At 40.5% G+C, this 5,979-nt stretch overlaps 1 non-coding gene across 1 annotated transcript; it reads left to right on the top strand.

The window, feature by feature from the left end:
- The first annotated feature begins 356 nt into the window (after positions 1 to 356).
- On the top strand, positions 357 to 433 carry LOC112438423 (small nucleolar RNA SNORD81). Its single transcript, XR_003026845.1, has one exon. It is a non-coding gene; the product is annotated as a small nucleolar RNA SNORD81 (small nucleolar RNA).
- The last annotated feature ends 5,546 nt before the right edge of the window (positions 434 to 5,979 follow it).

Here is a 5,979-nt window from a genome sequence, read left to right as displayed (position 1 = left end):
ATGGACTAAATTATTCAATAAAAAGACATAAAGTGACTAAATGAATAAAAAAACCAAGACCCAAGGAGCTGTTGCCTACAAGAAACACACTTCACCTATAAAGATACAAGTAGACTGAAAATAAAGGAATGGAAAAAGTTATTTGATGCCAATGGAAACCAAAAAAGAATACCTATACTTATATCAGACAAAATAGATTTCAAGACAAAAACTATAAGAAGAGACAAAGAAGGTCATTCAATAATAATAAAGGGGTGAATTCAGCAAGAGAATATATTATAACAATTGTCAACATATATGCACCCAACACTGGACCACCCAGATATATAAAGCCAATATTATTAGGGCTAAAGAATGAAAATACATGATGATCTCACTCCAACTGGAACTCTCTCACTGATTACTTGATAACACTAAAATATCTGATATTCTGCAAAAAACAAACAAAAAACAAAAACAAAACAAACAAAAAAAAGAATGAAATAGATCTTAATACAATAAATGTTAGAGACTTCAACACTCCACTTTCAGCATTGAACAGATCTCCCAGAGACAAAATCAACAAAGAAACATTGGACTTTCTCCACTACAGACCAAATGGACCTAATAAATATTTATACCCCAAAGAAAGGAAATCATATATTCATTTCCATGTTTATTACAGCACTGTTCACAATAGCCAAGATTTGGAAGCAACCTAAGTGTCCATCAACAGATGAATGTATCAAGGAAAAAAGTGGTACATATACACAATGAAGTTCTATTCAGTCATAAGAAAGAATGAGATTCTGTCATTTGCAACAACATGGATGGAACTGAAGGTTATTATGTTAAGCAAAATAAGCCAGGCACAGGAAGTCAAACTTTGCATGTTCTTGCTTATTTCTGGAAGCTAAAATTTAAAGCAATTGAACTCATGGAGATAGAGAGTAGAAGGATGGTTACCAGTGTTTGGAAAGGGTATTGGAGGGTTGAGGAGGAAGTGGGGATGGTTAACAGGTACAAAAAAATAGAACAAATAAGACCTAGTATTTGCTAGCACAACAGGGTGACTATAGTAAAAAATAATTTAATTATACATTTTAAAATAACTAAGAGTATAATTGGATTATTTGTAACACAAAGGATAAATGCTTGAGGTAATGAATACTTAATTTACCCTGATATGATTATTATGCATTGCATGCCTGTATCAAAATATCTCATGTAATCCATAAATATATATACCTTCCATGTACCCACAAAAATTGAAAATAAATTTAAAAAGTTTTATGTTCCTCGTAGCACTTAGCACTATCTGATATTTTCTTGTTTATTACATCTCTCCCTTCAAGAATGGGAGCAGAAATTTCCCTGGACAACATGGTGAAACCCCGTCCCTGCTAAAAATACAAAAATTAGCTGAGTATGGTGGCACGTGCCTGTAATCCCAGCTACTTGGGAGGCTGAGGTACGAGAATCGCTTGAACCCAGCAGGTGGAGGTTGCAGTGAGCCAAGATCGCACCACTGCATTCCAGCCTGGTGACAGAGCAAGACTCTGCCTCAAAAAAAAAAGAAAAAAGAAAAGAAAAGAAAAATTGCTTTACACTGTGCCCAGCATAAAGTAGATGCTCACTAATTTATAGAACATATGTTGTCTTATGCTGAAGCCAAATTAGAAGGCACCCACTCACGGGCACAATGCTTTCCTTCTACTTCACCTTGGACTTTTTTCTAGCCAACTGCTAACCATTCTTTCATTTTTTTCTTGCTTTCATACATCCAGTCACTAGACACTTATCTGGTACCTCTATATTCCAGGCATAGTGCTATGCAGTAGTTAAAGAAGCACAGTTCCTTTACTTTGTGGTAAAGGAGGCATATGTGTAAGCAAAATTGAGTTAAGATTAGGTTCAGCTATAAGTAACAGAAAATCCAAATCATAATGGCTTAAGAGGTGGGCATAGTGGCTCATGACTGTAATCCCAACAATTTGGGAGGCTGAGGCAGGAGGATTGTTTGAGGCCAAAATAGCCTCTGCTATTTTGTTGCTTCACCATGCACGGCCTCTGTTCCCCAGTTTGCCTCATGGCACATGGCCTCGCTTAGCTGCAGGGAAGGGTAGGAAATGTAGTTTTTACTCTAGGTTGCTATGTACTTAGGTGAAAATTAGAGATCCTGCTACTACAGAAGGGAGAACAGGTATTGGGGGACACCTAGCAGTCTATACTACATAGCCAAAAATATGCTGTAACAAATCTAATGAGCACAGAGGAGGCTGGAGGAGAGTTACCAACTGCCTGGTTCTGGGATCAAAGAGAGCTTACTGGAGGAGTTGTCACTTCAGCTGTTTTTTAAAGATAAATAGATTGGAAAGTATTCAAAAGCCTTGGTTAACAGGTTGAAAATTTCTGAAATAACCAGTGATACTTTCCCCATTTCAGCCATAAAAAGAAATCAAAGACAGCTGTGCCACCTGGGTTTGGAGTCTGAAAGGCCATTTGTATTTGAAATAGTTTGTGTTTTTGCTTTAGGTTTAGAAATATCATGAAAAGTGTACCTGTATTAGGGTTCTCTGGAGAAACAGAAGAGAGAGATTTTAAGGAATTGGCTTATGCAGTTGTGGGGGCTGGCAAGTCCAAAATCCTTGGGGTAAGCCAGCAGGCTGGAATTCAGGTTGGAGTTAAATCTGCAGATCAGGCCAGGTGGACTGGAAGCTCAGGCATGGTTTCTATGGTGTAATCTTGAAGTCAGATTCTTTCTTCTTTGGAAAACCTCAGTCTTTGCTCTTAATGCCTTCAATTGAATACATGATGGCCACCCTACTATGGCAGGATGCTTTGCTTTATTCAAAGTCTACTGATTCAAATGTTAATTACATGTGAAAAATACTATCACAACAATATCTAGACTGGTGTTTGGCCAAACAAATGGGCACCATAGCCTAGTCAAGTTGACATATAAAATTAACCATCAAAGTACACATCTAGTGGAACATTTTCAGAGGCAGAAATTCTTGCCCATTCTCTAAACTAGAATGAATTTTAGCAGAGTCAGAAAAGCAGAAGTTTTGCTGAATTATACCTAGTGTTCCCCAGCCTTGTCATTGTGCCCACAGAAGTGTGGGGAAGGGCTCCAGCATATATTTTGCATTAACTAGATTCAGGGGATACCTCAAAAAGGCTCCTGGGCCACTGACCTCAAGCTTCATGCAGAACAGCAAGATCTAGCCACCTCTCAGTCAGGATGGCTATGGGGTGGAAGACTGTAGGGAGAGCCTACAGTCTAAGAGCTCTAGAGAAGGGCCCTCTCCAAATCTGCATGGACATGGCAGGCCACAGCCCAGCACTTTCACAATTAGTGAACCTTTCTCTGTCCTTTCATACAAATCTCCATTGTAGCAATGATATCGCCCCACAGTGATTGTCTGTTTAACTGTTTCCCCACCAGATTTTAAACTCCCTGAAGTTTTGTCAATGAGTGAGTACCAAGTAAGAATAGATTGAAAGGAATTTGAGAGCTATCTTACAGCACCTCCAGATCTCCTTTGGAGAAGAGAGAACAAGTTTGTTCTACATTGCCCCAGGGCAGAGGTCCAAGGCTAGTGGTCCCACTAGAATCTGACAAATAGACATGTTTTGTTCAGCATACATGGCATTTATAAAACTGGATTGGGCTGGGCACAGTGGCTCATGCCTGTAATCCTAGCACTTTAGGAGGCCAAGGCAGGAGGATCTCTTGAGCCCAGGAGTTCAAGAGCAGCCTGGGCAACAAAGTGAGACTCTGTCTCTATAAAAAAATTTAAAAAATAGCCAGGCATTGTGGTGGATGCCTGTGGTCCCAGCTACATGGGAGGCTGAGGCAGGAGAATGACTTGAGCCCAGAAGGTGGAGGCTGTAGTGAAACAAATTCATACTAGTATACTCCAGCTTGGGTGACAGAGTGAGACTCTGACACACACAGACACATACACACACACACACACACACACACACAAACTGGCTTGCCACCAATGTTTGAAAACTGGGAGGTTTTTTTTTTTAAAGTAAAATTTCTAGCTTCCTTTGAAAAATTTATACATATGAGCAATTTCTACATGGTGGGAGCTGAGTTGCAGCTCTCTCCTGAGAGTGGGTGCTCTGCAGTTCACCAGCATAGAGACTGATGGAGAACAGGCTGGGCGTGGTGGCTCATGCCTGCAATCCTAGCACATTGGGAGGCTGAGGGGCATGAGTCACTTGAGGTCAGGAGTTCAAAAACAGCCTGGGCAACATGGTGAAACCCCGTCTACTAAAAATACAAAAAAATTAACTGGGGGTGGTGGCGGGCACCTGTAATCTCAGCTACTCAGGAGGCTGAGGCAGGAGAATCCCTTGAATCCGAGAGGCGAAGGTTGCAGTGAGCAGAGATCGCACCACTGCACTCCAGTCTAGGTGACAGAGCAAGACTGTCTCAAAAAAAAAAAAAAAAAAGAGAGAGAGAGATTGATGGAGAACAGGTGTGTGTGTGTGTGTGTGTGCCTGCGCGTGCACATGCACACACATGGTCAGAGGAATTAAAGGTCAGGAAGAGATGGTCTTTAAAAATTCAGATTCTTTCTAAAGAAAGCACAACCTGGACCACCCCTTTTACTGTGGAAGTACTTAGAAAAATAATTTTAGGCATGGAAATGCTGTTATAAATTCAGGAAAGAATAGAGACCATCTCAAATCACCATGCTGCTGTAAACATGCCCCACCGCCCAACCCCGCTTCCTTCTACAATTCCAGTCTGTGTATTTTTGTGGGGAAGTGTACCTATTCCATTTATAATACCATGTCATATTTTCCAACCGACACCGGATAAGTTAATCAAAGATATACACTGCATCCTGAATGTCTGCTGAATTTAACCATCTATTTTTATGGTAACCAAAGAGACTTCCCAGGGGCATTGCTGCAGATAGCCAGGGGGTTGGCTCTAAAATTTTTTTAATGACTCAAAGTCCTTATTTCCAGTGCTATCAAATAAAGAATACTTATATTTGCAGAGGCATTCAATGAACTCCGAGAGATAGAAGACTTGTCCAAGTAGTTATAGTTAGTTAGCCACTTATGAAGTAAAAGGTAGACCCCAGAGGATTTATTCTCTGACTGTCTCCCTGACAAAGGCATTTGGGGCACAGGAAGGCACCTGGGTCACAGGGAGGTCTGTCTAGGAGACAGGGTCTTGGTGTCAACCGGGCTCCTGGGAAGATTTCCGCCCATGGATTTCCTAGAGGTGAATCAGCACCACCAACTTCCCATAACAGAGGTAACACCTTTCTCTAGCAAACGGAGATTGATCCAAGTGGTAAAAACTCAGCTCTTCTGTTAAGAGCATTTGCTGGTTAAAATAAAGGAGCTCATCCACAGTGGGAGTTTACATTCTGGGCTCCTAAGGGAAACTTTCAGACAGGTCCCTCTTATCCTCCAAATTAGTTTGTTCTTGGAAAAGAACCCATGTCTTGAGTTGACCTCTTTCATTTAAGATGAGACTTGGCCATTTAAGATGCTCTCTTTAATGTTTGAGTTCTGTTGGTGTTGGTTTCCCTTTAAAAGCAGGCATACTTATACAGATTAAGTATTACAAGAAATACAGAATGTCAAACATGAAGCTTCCTAGTAAGGCCCCCGTCTTTCTCTCTCTCTCACACACACACAAACACACACACACACACACACACAGCACAGAGAGCCACTTTTAAGCATATAGTGTATATTCTTACAGATTTGGGGGGTGTGTTCACTTGCCATTAACTAATAATTAATTAATAAATAAATAAGATTAGAATACACATACAGCTTTGCATTTATTATACCTTGAAAGGCATTTAATGTTGATCCATGTAGTTTTCCCTCAGTCTTTGTAATGGTTTCATAGACTTTCATTCCATTATTGAAGTCCCATAGTTATTTAAATGCTGTACCTGGTGTGCCCACCGAAAGGCCATACCCCATCTCCTTGACTCCTCGTCAGCA

The sequence above is a fragment of the Pan paniscus genome, chromosome 1 (assembly GCF_029289425.2).
Source record: "Pan paniscus chromosome 1, NHGRI_mPanPan1-v2.0_pri, whole genome shotgun sequence".
In the NCBI taxonomy this organism is placed as follows: Eukaryota; Metazoa; Chordata; class Mammalia; order Primates; family Hominidae; genus Pan; species Pan paniscus.
This window is presented reverse-complemented; position numbering and strand designations above follow the sequence as displayed.